Genomic DNA, 15,628 nt, shown 5'->3' on the forward strand with positions numbered 1-15,628 from the left:
GACTAATGTAGTCTTGTTTTGGACGAATTTCATTTGCTCTCTAGTCTGTTCAAAACAATGATTGTGTATGTGATTTGAATACCCGTGAAATGGAAACATGACAAGAGGGTCCAAGTTATAATGGTTGTTTGACAAATTTCAAAATTTCTGACATGTGGGACATATTTATGAAAATTGTTTGACAAATTTTGAAATTTCTGATGTGTGGGTCCAATTGTGATATTAGCATGACAAGTGGGACCAATCTGACGTGTGGGGCCAGCACAAAAATAATATGGTTGAAAATAGAAAATTAATAGTAATGGCCCAGAAAATAAAAATGTTGAATTGTTGGGCCAGGCCCATGTATCTGACCAGAATTAAAAAGAAAAATAACATTAAATGGGCTGAATTCTTGGGCTAGGCCCATGTAGAAAACCTAATTGGACCGGGCTGAATCTTGTGCCACATCAGCTTGCCACGCTGGATGCCTACGTGGCCTGGGGAGGTTGCTAGTGACCAAAATGCCACAGTAGGAATATTTTGGTCGTAAACGTCCACGACCTTCTCACAGAGAAGGTCGCTATAGTCAGTTTACGACGGCCAGCTTTTGACCTTCTGTTTTTGGTCACAAAAAGGTCGTAAATGGAAATTTGTGACCTTTCAGTGACCAATAGTGGTGGTCACAAGTTGACTTATTTCTTGTAGTGCTTGTACTTTCTTATGATGAGCATGATGCATACACTTGTTCGGTATCTTACCACATGAAAGATAGTTTTTGCATTTCCGCTAACCTCATTTGTTTTTCCGAGTGTTTGTCATGTTCTTTCATTTTGGAGGATTCACAAGGCGGTACCATGATACAACAACTTGGTCATGGGAAGGCATACATGATGTGCGACACCAACATTTTCGACATTATCATAAAGGTGAACTCCTTCTCTTTGGGCCCTCCTCACATATGCATATTGGATGGGTCACTCTTTCATTGTTGTTTCCTTCTTGTTGTCTACATGATACATCTCGTGAACGGAGGAGCGACATTGGAGATTGGCTACATGGACCTTCACATTGAGGAGCGCTCGCACTTATTGGATGCACCTTCAGTCTTCCACTCTTGCCACAACATCGAGCATTGGTATGCCAACACCTACATATTTATTGATTGTGCTCATACATGTCATGCTCGATGGACATATCATACTCACCACAAGTTTGCACCCTACGCATGGATTGACACACATTATGATTGCCTTGTTGCATCTTGTATTCCCATGTCATCCATGATATATGAGCTTGTGCATTTTCTTAGAAAATTTGTTGTGATCTTTCTTGATGGCATATTCATACATCGTGATCATATTGCCTACCATCAATTGCATGATAACGTAATCATATTGAGCATCCATTGCCATATTAATGCTATTGATAAACCGTCTCACTATGACATCATTTTACACCGTGGTTGCATTGATCATATTTACAACACATTTGTGTGCACAATGAATGCTTTACATCTCGTTCCATATTATCTTGCTAAGCTTCATGTGCTTTGTCATGAACAATCTTGCCTCACGGACTCATTCTTACATGATGGACACTTTGTGTGCGCTAACCATTGTATGTCCGAGTGTCGCTTGTGTTTGCTCTTTTTGCATGTCTATCACTCCGGAGACACCTTGGAGTACTTGGATTGCGCAATGCCTTCATCTACGTCCGACTACAAGTCCGTCCACGACAACCGTTTCCATGGTGATGAGGATCACGATCCGAGGTCGGATGTTTCCCAAGGGGGGGGGATATGATGCGGAGCATCCGACGATCATCCCCATGTACACTCGAGCCTACGCCATTGGACCTAAGGTGAATTCGCTCCTTTCCGAATCTTCCCTTTCCGCATGTAAGACATGGATGCTACTTCAAGCGCGGACCTTGTGCATACTCAGGTACACCCGAGGAGACCATGGAGAGCCCAAGGACCAAGGCCAAGCGTGCGCGGAAGCGAAGGAAGGAGAAGGAAGAAGAGCCAGCTGCTACAGCGGCCGGACATCCGGCCCCAGCCCGGACATCCGGCCCAGCCCGGACATCCGGCCCTTGCCCCCGTAATCCGGCATCGGCTATCCAGAGAACACAGAAAAGGACCAGCGCAGCCCGGACATCCGGCACCATGCCCCGGACATCCGGCTCTTCCTGAAGCCCCGGACATCCGGCCCCCTCGCCCGGAAATCCGGCGCCCCATCACAGAAGCTGGACCCTGCCAGCCCGGACATCCGGCCCCAGCGCCCGGACATCCGGCGTCTCATGAAGGCCCGGACATCCGGCCCGACGCCCGGACATCCGGCCCCCCTGCCTGCGTGCAGCTCATCCGGGCCGAGTCCCATGTACCCCTTCGCCCCTTAGACTATATATACTTCCCCTCCACCTATGTTTTAGGGTTAGCATTGATTTAGCTCAAGTTAGAGATAGAGCTTCGCTCATCCATCGGATCTCCTCCTCGTGAGAGACCGCGGCCTCTTCGGAGTAGATCCTACCGGATTCAAGACCCCCATCGTGGGAAGATCCCCTTGTGGATTCAAGCCCTCCTCACGGAGAAGATCGGTTACCCTTGTATCCTTACCTTTGTTGACTTTGGATCTCGTGTATCTCTTTGTGTTCTTCGATCTAGCACTTGTGTGACCGATTCCTTGTTGGTTTAGTATTTTCCCTCGTTCCTCCCCGTGATTTCCTCATGTTCTTCCGCTCGTTCTTCGTTTCTCCCCGTAGGATCCACTCCAAACGTGAAAGATCGACGCTATAGGGTTCCACCCTACATCAGGACGACCCGGCGGCGGTTCAGGGACAAGAAACAACAACTCGAGAGATAGGTAAAGCGGATTCGCTCCCTGCTCATCGAGATCAATCAATCCCACAACAACTGGATCGTAGGCTTTTACCTTCACCGCAAGGGGCCGACCCAGTCTAAACCTCTTGTATCCTTTGTTCCGGTTTAACCCCTTTAAGCTAATCTCGTTGCAATGGCTCCACGACTAAGTCCTTCTGCTAGGACATCTGACGTGTTAATTCCACGACAGTTGGCGCCCATAGTGGGGCTATCGCACGATGGTTTCGAGTTCTTAAAGGGCAACTTTGAAGGACTCAAAGGGTATGTGGTTGGCTGGATGACCAAGAGTCGTCGCGACAAGCTCTACATCAATGACGCAGGCCGGGGCCCTGAGGCCAGCTCAATCGAGTACGTGTACCGGGTCCTCGTTGGCGGAATTCACGTTTTCATCGGCAAGATCGGCGAACCGGGCCCTGAGACGGACATCTCCACCGACCTCGTCGAAACGGCTCAGCGTGCAAGTCCTGCCCGGGTTCAGCCTGCCATGAGGCGTGCGTTCGTAGGGTTCATCCATGGTGCGGAATCTGAACCGGTGTCCGACGGTGAGACGGCCATCTACTCTGATGGTGAATCATCCACTGGCGAAACCGAGTCGCTGTACCATTTGCAAGACGGCTGGATTGGGGGATATTCCGATGGCGACAGTATTCTGGGCCCCTATGAACCGCCAAACCGGGTTGCAATCTTCATGGCCGGTACCCAGCCCACCGTGCAATCTTCGTCTACATCAGCAATGATCTCTGGATTGGCAGCCGCGGCAGGAGGCCCGGCGCGCTGGCCGGCTCAAGTTCTTGCCGGTTTGCTGGACGCTTTGACGACATTGTTGACCACGGTAGTCACCCCAAAGACCCAAGATCAGCATAATGCGGATGTTACAAAACTAAAGGATCAGATAACTCAGGCCAAGGCGGACTTGGCGGCTAATGAGGCCAGGATGGCTGAAGAGCGGGCCGCTTTAGATGCCCAATCACAGCAGATCCAGGCACAGAATTACAGGCTTATGTTGGATCAGAAGGCGTCAAACAAAGTAATGAGGAGGAAGTACCGATCTCGTCTGCCGCCGGTTTACAAAGGAACGAATCTCTTCAATATGCCAGGAGCCGGGCCTAGTAAACGGGTAGCAGTAAACCGGACCGAGGCACCTAGGGCGGCACCGGATCAGCCATGGGTGATGGACCTGCCTCAACGGACGGACAATCCGCCACAATACGTAACAACGGCACCAGGTCACTTCTCTAGCCCTTTGGATAACATGATTGCGGCAGTGTCGCGTTTGGCAGTTATTTCGATGGAGGGTAACTCACTGGCGGTGGTTGAGACACGACGGGCCAGGGATATTCTTCAAACCGCTGTTGTGCAGCAGCAAGCTTATTCCTACAGCCGATACAGAATACATTCAACCCCCCGTCCGAGCAAGAGTTATAGCAGGCACATGGACGAACCGGCGATGTCAAGTAGTGCGCGGCATCATGATACCCCTCGAGGGCTTAATCCGGCGCACGGCGGTTTAAATGCACAGGATGTGGTGAACAACGGTAGAGCATGGCGTGAAGCAGAGTTAGCAGCACATTTGGCAGCACAATACCAGAATCAACCCGCTCCGGTTCAGCCAGCGGCATCAATTGAACATGGTTTGGCCTTTAGCTCTTGGGGAGTACCGTGCCTCACCCCGGCTCTGCGCAATGTGCGGCTGCCCAAGGGTTTCAAGGGTCCGCGTAAAGTGCCTAAATATACCGCCGATCAACCCCCCGAGGCATGGGTCGAAAGTTATGACATGGCAATGGAGATGCTTGATGTGGATGAAGTGGCGTGTGCGAAATACTTCACCATGATGTTGGAAGGAACGGCTCGTACCTGGCTGAAGAGCCTGCCCGTTAACTTGATCAGTTCATGGGATGAATTGAAGGCCAAGTTTATAGCAAACTTCAAGGATACGTGCAAGCAACCCATGTCCATTGTGGATCTGGCGGCTTGTGTCCAAGGAGAGAACGAATCAACAACTCATTGGGTGAGCCGGGTTTCAGAAATCCTGCATTCGTCAGGCCGAATTAGTCCTGATACGGCAATTGTGACCTTGGAGGGTAATTGCCGGTTTAAGTCACTGAAGATGAAGTTGGGACGGCTCAAGCGTCACTGCAATGATATGGGAACGCTCATGGCGGCTCTGGTTAAGTATACAAAGGACCCCGATTTTGACGAGGAAAAGCAGGAAAAGGGAAAGAAGAATGCCGGTACAAAAGGACAGCATAACCAGGAGGGCCATGGGAACAATGGTAAGCGTAAAGCGGGCAATTCAGATTTTGTGGCTAACACCAATATGCAGGGCAATATGCAGCGCCGTCAGGGTAAACTACCCCAGCGTGGTGGAGGCATGAATCTAGAATGCTTGTTAAACCAGCCCTTCCCAAAGCACGGGACAAAGGAGGTTCTGGCCACACACCTCTGGAAGGATTGTTTCATTATGATGGAATTCAAAAACTCTGATCTTTTTCGGTATGATCAGGGTCCATGCGGTGGTTCCGGTACAGGGTTTCACAGGCCGGGTTACGGTGGTGGCGGTTCAAACTCAGGATTTCAGCATAATCAGGGCAATCAGAACAACCAAGGTGGTCGCAATCAGCAGAATAATCAGGGGAATCAGCAGCAGTCGGGTTATCAGAACAACCCGAAGTAGTTAAACGGTGGACAGTATCATGTCATCACTACTAGTTTGTGCAAGCGCGATCAAAAGCTCCATAAAAGGGCAGTAAACTCTGTTGAGCCGGCAGTGCCCCATTATCTACGCTGGTCTGAACAGCCTATTATTTGGAGTCGAGAGGATCATCCGCCCCGGGTTGACAATCCGAGCCACCTAGCTTTGGTGGTTGCACTGCAGGTTGGAGGTTATAAGTTCACCAAGGTGCTCATCGACGGAGGGAGCAGTATCAATATCTTGTATTATGAAACCTTCCGGCGTATGGGGTTAACAGATAAGTATCTTAAACTGTCCAACACCATTTTTCACGGTATGGTGCCTGGTAAATTGGCTTACCCAGTTGGTAAGATAGCTATGGAGGTGGTTTTTGGAGATGATCACGATTCAAGATCCGAGACGGTGACCTTTGAAGTGGTCAAAATCAGAAGTCCGTACCATGCCTTGTTTGGACGGCCAGTTTATGCTAAATTCATGGCAAGGTCGTGTTATGTTTATCTGCAGCTCAAGATGCCGGGTCATAAGGGGACCATCACAGTTCACAGTAGCTTCAAGATTGCTCTGGAGTGTGAGGAAGGTGATGCGGCCTATGCTGAGTCGAATTGTGCAACGGAGGAGTTGAAGTATTATAAGGACAATGTTGATCCGACAGATATGACTTCTCTAAAGAAGCCCACCACAGAGCATGATCCGGCTTTGAAGTTTAAATTGGCTGATGAGACTAAATTGGTTGATTTTGTTCCTGGCGATTCATCCAAGCAGTTCGGCATCAGTGTCAACTTGGATCCGAAATAGGAAAGCGCGCTCATCGAGTTCATCCGTGAGAACCGGGACATTTTTGCATGCAAACCTTCTAACATGCCAGGTGTACCGAGGGAACTCGCTGAGCACACTCTTAATGTTAATCCGAAGTTCAAACCGGTCAAACAGTTCCTTCGCCGTTTTAATGAGCAGAGGCGCAAGGCCATTGGTGAAGAGGTAGCCCGGCTGTTGGCAGCATGGTTTATTGTGGAGGTGTTTCACCCAGAGTGGTTGGCTAATCCAGTGCTGGTACTTAAGAAAAACGGCACTTGGCGTATGTGTGTGGATTACACAGAATTGAACAAGGCTTGCCCAGCTGATCCCTTTGCCCTCCCTCGTATTGATCAAATCATTGATGCTACGGCGGGTTGTGAGTGTTTGAGTTTCTTGGATGCTTATTCTGGTTATCATCAGATCAAGATGGCAGTTAAGGACCAGGAGAAGACAGCTTTCATCACGCCCTTTGGAGCCTTCTGTTATGTGTCTATGCCCTTTGGGCTCAAGAGTGCCCAGGCAACTTATCAGCGCTATGTGCAGAATTGTCTTCATACTCATATTGGGTGCAATGTTCATACTTATGTGGATGATATTGTGGTAAAATCCAGGAAAAAGGAGACACTGATAGATGACCTCAAGGAGACCTTTGATAATCTGCGGGTTTATAAGATGATGATCAATCCGGACAAGTGCGTCTTCGGTGTTCCGACAGGAAAGCTCTTAGGGTTTCTGGTATCTAACAGGGGTATTGAGGCTAATCCGGAAAAGATTAAAGCTATTACGTCCCTCGCTAAACCGGCGTGTATCAATGATGTTCAATGTTTGACAGGTCGCATTGTGGCTTTGAGCCGGTTTATCAGCAGGTTGGGAGAGAAGGCGATCCCTCTGTATCAGATGTTGAAGAAGACAGACAATTTTGTCTGGAATGATGCTGCTGATGCGGCGTTTGAGGACTTAAAGAAGCAGTTGGCTGAACCGCTTTGCTGCTCTAGTGGATAAGGAGCCACTGTTGTTATACGTGGCTGCTAATGCCCAAACTATCAGCGTAGCTATTGTGGTGGAGCGCAAGGAGGCTGGAACAGAATACCCGGTTCAAAGACCAGTTTATTATATCAGCGAAGTGCTCATTGAGTCAAAGCAAAGATATCGACATTGGCAGAAGCTGGTGTATGGGGTTTTCATGGCAAGTCGGAAGCTTAAACAATATTTTCAAGGCCATCCCATCACAGTGGTCAGCTCCTCTCCTTTGGGGGATATAATCCAGAACAGGGAGGCAACTGGCCGGGTTGCTAAGTGGGCCATTGAGCTTGGACCACACGGTTTGAAGTATATGCCTCGAACAGCTATCAAGTCCCAGGCCCTTGTAGATTTCATCAATGATTGGACAGAGTTGCAGACACCGGAAGACAAACCGGACAGCACATACTGGACTATCCACTTTGATGGGTCCAGGCAATTGGAGGGCTCGGGGGCTGGAGTTGTCCTTACTTCCCCTCGAGGGTTCCATACTTGGCATATATAAACCGGGGTGAGTTACCAGAAGATGCAGTTTTGGCCAGACAGATAGTACGGCGATGCAAGTCCATGGTTATTCACAACGGCTAGTTACACCGCTGCAGTGTCTCTGGTGTGTTCCAGCGCTGTGTTTCTCCCGAGGAAGGCTGTGAGATTCTACGAGAGATCCACGAAGGAGACTGTGGTCATCATGCCGGTTCAAAATCTTTCGTTGCTAAGGCTTTTTGTCATGGTTTCTATTGGCTGACGGCTCATGCTGATGCTGAGGACTTGGTGAGGCGATGTGACGGTTGTCAGAAATTCTCATGACGAGCTCATGTTCCATCTCAGGAGCTACGAATGATTCCCATCACTTGGCCGTTTGCTACTTGGGGGCTTGACATGGTAGGGCCTTTCAAGCGATCCAAAGATAAGAAGACCCACCTGTTGGTGGCGGTTGACAAGTTTACTAAATTGGTTGAAGCAGAGCCAGTAAGCAAGTGTGACGCAGCCACGGCCGTTCAATTCATCAAAAAGGTGATCTTTCATTTTGGTTTTCCACACAGCATCATCACAGATAATGGCACGAACCTCTCCAAAGGCGAGATGAAGGACTTTTGTCAACAAGAGCACATCCGGCTGGATGTGTCATCTGTGGATCACCCCCAATCTAATGGTCAAGCTGAGAGGGCTAATCAGGAATTTTTGAAGGGTATCAAGCCTCAGCTTATGGTTCCTTTGAAAAGGACGCTGGGTTGTTGGGTGGAAGAATTACCATCTGTGTTATGGAGCATCAACAGCACCCCAAACCGATCTACAGGTTATACACCTTTTTTCATGGTTTACGTGGCAGAGGCGGTACTCCCAAGTGATATTCGTCATGACTTGCCCCGGGTTGCCAATTATGTTGAAGTGGACAACGAGCACACACATCAAGAAGCATTGGACCTGTTAGATGAAAAACAGGACATGGCATTGGCTTGTTTGGCGGTTTATCAGCAAGACCTGCGGCGTTATCACAGCCGCCGGGTTAAAACAAGAACCTTTCAAGAAGGCGACTTAGTGCTCCGGCTCATCCAGGATCAGACCGATATGCACAAGTTATCCCAACCTTGGGAAGGGCCCTTTGGGGTCAGCAAGAGTCTGCACAACGGATCATACTACCTCATCGACATTCGCGAGCACAAAGACTCAAGCAAATCGGAGGAGGAGACCCGTCGGCCATGGAATATCGCTCATCTACGGCCTTACTACACCTGAGCCATAGGCTCTCATTATGTACATATTTTGACAATGTATATATTATGATCAATATAATAAACCGGCATCCTTGCTACAAGCAGGGCCTCTGCCGTTTTTCCAATATTTCCTGGTTACAAGGGGGCTTCTGCTTACAAAGCGACGTCCTGTTTACCCATTAAACCGGCTACCATGCCACAATAAAGCTTGGGATCTTCTCACCCAAGGGGCCAAAGAGAGTATTGTTGCTAAAAGCACAACTCAAACATAGGCATCCATTGAGCACAGCTCACAAAGTTACTTGGGGGCTCTTTGTGCAAAGCAACAAAGAGTTTGAAAGGACCCTTGTAATTGGCTATCAAGCCATGGCTTGGAAGCCTGGTGTATTCACCTAAAACCCCAGGTTAACATGCCTTCATCAAGTAAGCCACTCCTATCCAGGTAATCCTGGCATGACCCACCGAATGTTTGACAAGTCAATCTTATACAAACCCTAAACTTGTCAAAGTTAAAACGACGATTGGTTAGTTGGAGGCCCATCTTAAAAGGCTTTGCCAAATGGTTTAACTCAGCGGCCTGGCAGCCCATGAAAAGCCTCGAATTTGGGCCTGGCAGCCCTTGAAAAGCCTCGACTACAAGTTTTTATTTGATTTTGTTTTTGCAAAGTTTTATTTCTCCTGATAAGGTTCTAAGTTAAACCGGCGTCTATTGACCCGGCCCGACTATATGTCATTACATCAACCCCGTGTTTCTTAAACCGGCATGGCTTACAATTATCAGCTGTTAGCACATAATCAATTATGAACCGGCATCTCTTAATGCGGTCTGGCATTGACTATAAGTCACCAGGATGATCATCCGGTGTTTCTCATAACCCGGCATTGCTTATTATGCACCAGCTCAGCATGGTGGGAGTTTTCAAACACTCAAATTTGGGTTATCACCCTTACTACAGAAGTTGGTAAACCAACAAAGGTGATTTAATATCACATGTATGATATATTTCATATTTCATTATTCAATAACCTTGGTTATGTGAATTCTGGTTCTGTATTGGGTATCATAACCCGTCCGACGGTAAACCGCCAGGACATGTTTAAGTTTTTCAAATACAGAAGGCAGGATTTTATTAGAAACACCAAGGCAAATAAAGCAAGCATAGCAACAATCATGCCGGATTACATTATCAGGTAACAGTGGACGATGGCAGAAGATCAAAGTATTTCAACTAGCCTATTACAAGGAGCTTTGAGCCCAAAAGAATAATTGTTTGTTGCCCGCAACACTATATGTGAAAATCAAACCGGCTGCCGGATTATGATTCATCACCAGGCTGACGTGAAGTTGAAGGATCATCTCGCGTTGGCTCAACTTCCTCCTCCTCACCAAGTGGCTGGAAGTCAAGGGTGGTCCAATCAATCCGGGTTAAGGCTTGGAAGACAGCTTCATTGCTTATAAGATTGGACGGTTCAATGTCAGGGGCATAGGTGTGCTTACAGATTGGAGGGATAAGATTCTTTGCTTCTTTCACAGCTGCATCAACCCGTTTGTTGTCTGCGTCATAGCTGGACCGATAAAGAAACAAGTCAACTTCTTCGGCCAATGGACTCGCCAGCGGGCGCATCTCTTTTGTCAAGGCTTTGAGGGCTTCATTATCAAAGTCTGATCCGTCTTCTTGTTGACAAGGATATCCCTTTGCGATATCTGCTAGATCAAGATCATCAATCCAAGCTTTGGCCCGAGTTAGTGTTGTTACAGCGCCAGCTCTTGCAGCAAATCACTTTACCTCTTCCATCTGGGCTGGGGTCATAGATAACTTGGTCAACGTATCCTTGATCAAGGTGGGTGCCGGTTTGTTGAAGGAGGCCACACAGATGACTCGTTGAGCACCAGTATACAATTGTTCTATCAACGTATTAGCTGCTTTCAACTTCATCCGCATATCTGAGCCCAGATGAGCAATACGACTACCTGAAACGGTTTAAGAATTTGCTGTTAAACCGGCAATTTCAAAGATGTTTAAGAAAGGTTCTCACAAAGAGTACTTACCAAATATTGCTGAAGTCATAGCATTGACTTGATGCTTTAGCCCAGTTAGCTCTTCTACTACCGGTTTAATAGCTGCTTCAGCATCTTCAGCTCGCTTTAATAAAGCAGCCTTCTCAGTTTCCTAATCTTCCCACTCGCTTTTGAAACCATCCTTTAATTGCTCCATGGCAGTTAAAGCACCCTTCAGTTCATCTTTGGCCTTGGAGGTTTCTGCTTCCTGGGACTTGATGTTTTCTTGAAGATCGGCAATCTGGGAATCTTTGTTGTTCAAGTCAGCCTGCAAAAAGACAGATGATGAAGATGTTAAGATCTTTCTCAATGTCCCAAGCACATAACAAGTTATACACTTGGCACTTGGGGGCTAATGTGGATTGCTTCTTTTTTAACTATTTTTTAAAGTCCCAAGGCTCAATACAAGTATTAATCTTGGCACTTGGGGGCTAATGCATAATTGATTAGAAAAATCAACGGTGAAGGAATTTAACAAGGGCAAGTTTTGAACAGAAAGTCCCGGTTCATCTCAAAGAGGTAAACCGGCCCTTGGGGGCTACACAGTTGAAGTCTTTTTTATTTAAGGTCCCGATTCATCTTGAAGAGATAAACTGGCCCTTGGGGGCTACAATGGAGTTGATGTACAATACAAACAAAATTTATGAAGAGTTTGGAATGGAAGTTACCTCATAGCGCTCCTTCATCAAGTTGACTAAACCGGCCTCATAGTCACTGCTTGTATATAGAAGGTTTAGGTATCCAGAGTGAAGTTCTTGAGCGGGCAGATGAGCATAGCTTGACAGATCAGTCTTCCATTTGCCTTTCTCTTCAACAGCAGATTCCACTTTGGCATTGTGCTTTGACAAAGCGACATGATTGCCAGGAGAAGTATGGCCAAACCCGGTAATCACAACATCATCACTTGCTTTGTTTGGGCTCGCCAGTTTACCCGAGGCTTTGACTGGGCTCGGTGTATCAACAGCTATACTTGGAGGATTGGCGGTTGGGCTTGGTGGATCGACATGAGGAGTAGCCGGGTTAACTTCCAGCGGATCAACATCAGTGTCCTGACCTTGTGGCACAGGATCATCCATAGCAATATCAGCGTCTCCACCAGCACCGTCTGAGGTCCTTTCCGGTTCAATCTCATCAGTGGGGGCATTGGTTTTGGCTTTCTTGCTGAGTCGGGCTTTGGCGCTGCAAGATGGCAAATAGAGGTTAATATGGTGAACCGGCGCAAGAATGCAAAGTTAAAATTATTATACTTACTCAGGGATGGTCTTGAGGGGAGGCATTTGCGTGGTTGATGAATCGCCAGAGGATGAATTGGAAGTTACCTGATAATTTGATTCAGAAGGATTAAGAGGATATCGGAAGTAACCCGCCAAGGGATAAGACTTGTTAGAATTGCAAGAAACCTCTGCACGGCGCTTCTAGATTGGGGTGTCTGGTAAACCGGAGGAAGTGACCTGCTGGCCACTATGCCGGGTTGTGCGACAAGCTTCAGGATGCTGTGGATCCAAATGAGCAAAAGGATGTGAACGTTTCACTTTCCGGATTGTGCAATGATTTTTTCTTACTGGCACAAGATCGGAATTGGAGGAAAGGGAGATTACCTCTACATAGTCAGCACAGCTAGCTTCCGCATCATCTTGGTAATGGTTGTTGACAATAAGATGTATGGAAAATGGACCAAGGGAGTCAAGTTCTACCTCTTGTTCCGAATCATCAACATCTTCAGGCGGATCAGAGGACTCGGTGGTTTTCTTCTTGGCTGGCCTCTTTGTGGCCTTGCTCTTGCCACGAGGAGCCCTTGCCGGTTTGTCTGAGCTTTTGCCAGTTTGTCTTGAGCTTTTCTCTTCCAGAAAGGATCTTTGGCCTGTAAGAATAAACAAAAGGCTATCAGAAATATGTTAAAGCGAAGATGGATTCAAAAGTAGAAGGGTAAAATTTTACCGCTGGCGGTTTGTTGGAGGCATAAAAGGGACGCAACCTAGTCTTGCTGCACTCAGCAATCGGTTCATCTAGCATCTTCTTGACAGACTCAGTGACTTCGTCATCGTTCATTTGTATTTCAGTATGCCGTTGAGGGTCCTTGGCATCCCCGGTATACTCATGCATCAACCTGGTGTAGCGGCTTAAGGGCAGGATACCCCATGAAACCCAACAACGGACGAGGTCAATGCCGGTTAAGCCGTTTGCTAGAAGAGCCCGGAGCTTAGCAAGTTGTGGTGCATATGTTTATCCTTCTTTGGCAGTAAGCCGCTGAGGCAGTGGATGTCCATTGCTGAGCAGGTAAGCACGGTAACCCGGCAGAGGGTTTTCATCAGCAGGAGCGGTGTTCTGACAGTAGAAACATGTTTCATTCCAATCCTTGGGGTGGCTGTGATGTTTGGCATGAGGAAAATTGACTTCTTTCCTTTTCTGAATCGACACTCCGCCAAGTTTAGTATTGGGGCCGTCCGAAAATTCAGTACAACGGTTTAAGTGGAAGAAGTCTCTGAAGAGTTCAACAGTCGGTTCTTCTTGTAAATAAACTTCGCAGAACACTTGGAAATTGCAAATGTTGGACATAGAGTTCGGTCCAATGTATTGAGGATGGAGTTGGAAGCTGGCAAGTACATCACGGAATTTTTTTGATCCGGGAGGGCTAAACCCTCGGTCCAGATGCTGCATAAACACAACCACTTCTCCATCTTGAGGTTCAGGAGGGTTTTCGGCATAGGGATTCTCCAATGAATGACTTCCTTCTTTGCCAAAGCGCCAGTTAGAACATATCCATTGAGTTGTTCTTCTGTGATCCGGGAAGGAACCCAGTTGCAAGAGGAGAATTGCTTGGCCATTTTTGAGGACAAACTGTAAAGGAAGTGCAAACGCCGGTTCACGGTTCAAGATTGATATGCACAAACCGGTATTAAACTGGAGAGTCTAATCAAAGCGTGTGTGTACATTAAACCGGATATGGATGTTCAGGAAAGGACGGCGGTTTACGCAAGGGCTAATGATACCTGCCGGATTGTCGTTTTCTGCTGGTTAAACCGCCTACAGTGGTATGAAGGATAATAGATCTGAAAATTGCTAAGTGCTACACAAACAGGTTTCACAAGCTAAGGGTTATTATTATTGATCTAGTACAGTTCAGGAAAAGGAAAAATATCAAAGCCCTAAAATGGAGATAGCAGAACATAAAGGATTTAGATGGGGTCTGTTGGTAGTCAAAAGGATGTTATGGTGAGATGAACTAAACTATAGCTTCGGCCGCAGAAGAAAAAGGTCAAGTTGATTTACATTCGATGAGGCAGTAAAGGCGGAACAATGAACACTGATGAACACTGATGAACACAGATGAGCATCGAAACCCTAATGCAGATCTAGGGTTGAGGGAAGAAGGCTTACCGGATTCACAGGAGTAGCAAAGGAGAGTCGCGGATCTCTGGTGCGTTCAGGTTGATGCAGCGCCCAGGGATGATGCAGCGCTTGAAGGTCGATGGCGGCGGCGGAGCTGTCGGGCTTGAGCGTCGAGAGGAAGAAGAAGAAGTGTGGAAGGGGAAAAGGGAAGGACCCCTGGGCCTATTTATAAGGCGAATGGATAAAGTAGGCAAGCTCGAGAATCTAGGAGCCCGAAGCGGTAAAATGGGGCACAGCTGTCGCCTCAATCTTCTTAATTAGTTAATGAAAGGGAATCTTTATGAGTTTTTTTATGCAGATGACGTCATGGCGGTTTACGATGATTTCCGAAGATGATGTCATGGCGGTTTAAGGTCAATATGAAGATGTTTCAGATCAGAATTTTTCTAAGTTGAAGATTGACATGAACAGGTTCAATTCAATCTAGGGCCTAATGTTGGGGATATAGTTACTGAGTGTAAACCGCCCAGGAGGGGTCGGTTCACGCTCGTTTATATTGAAGCCCATGAAGATGAAGGCTATGGCGTTTTAACTATGGAGGCTTATAGGCCCAGAGCCCAATGCTGGATTAGGGCCCATAGTAATAAACCGGCATAGATGTATAACTTGTATTGTAAGCTAGGGAAAGGAAGAGACCGAGCCGGACACTTGTATGAGCCGTCCTCGGGATTCTGTAAACCGGCCGGGTGTCAACCTGTGTATATAAAGGGACGACCCGGCGGCGGTTCAGGGACAAGAAACAACAGCTCGAGAGATAGGTAAGCGGATTCGCTCCCTGCTCATCGAGATCAATCGATCCCACAACAACTGGATCGTAGGCTTTTACCTTCACCGCAAGGGGCTGAACCAGTATAAACCTCCTGTGTCCTTTGTTCTGGTTTAACCCCTTTAAGCTAATCTCGTTGCGATGGCTCCACGACTAAGTCCTTCTGCTAGGACATCTGACGTGTTAATTCCACGACACCCAAGATAAAAAATCTTTATATACCCCTGAACCTATTGACCTCCGTATCGCGGAGAAATCTCTTGTTTTCTTTTCTTGCTGTTTTCTGTGTGATCCAATCCACCATGGCCGCTTCAATCTCCTCCAAGGACAA

The sequence above is a fragment of the Triticum dicoccoides genome, chromosome 5B (genome assembly GCF_002162155.2).
Source record: "Triticum dicoccoides isolate Atlit2015 ecotype Zavitan chromosome 5B, WEW_v2.0, whole genome shotgun sequence".
Taxonomy (NCBI): domain Eukaryota; kingdom Viridiplantae; phylum Streptophyta; class Magnoliopsida; order Poales; family Poaceae; genus Triticum; species Triticum dicoccoides.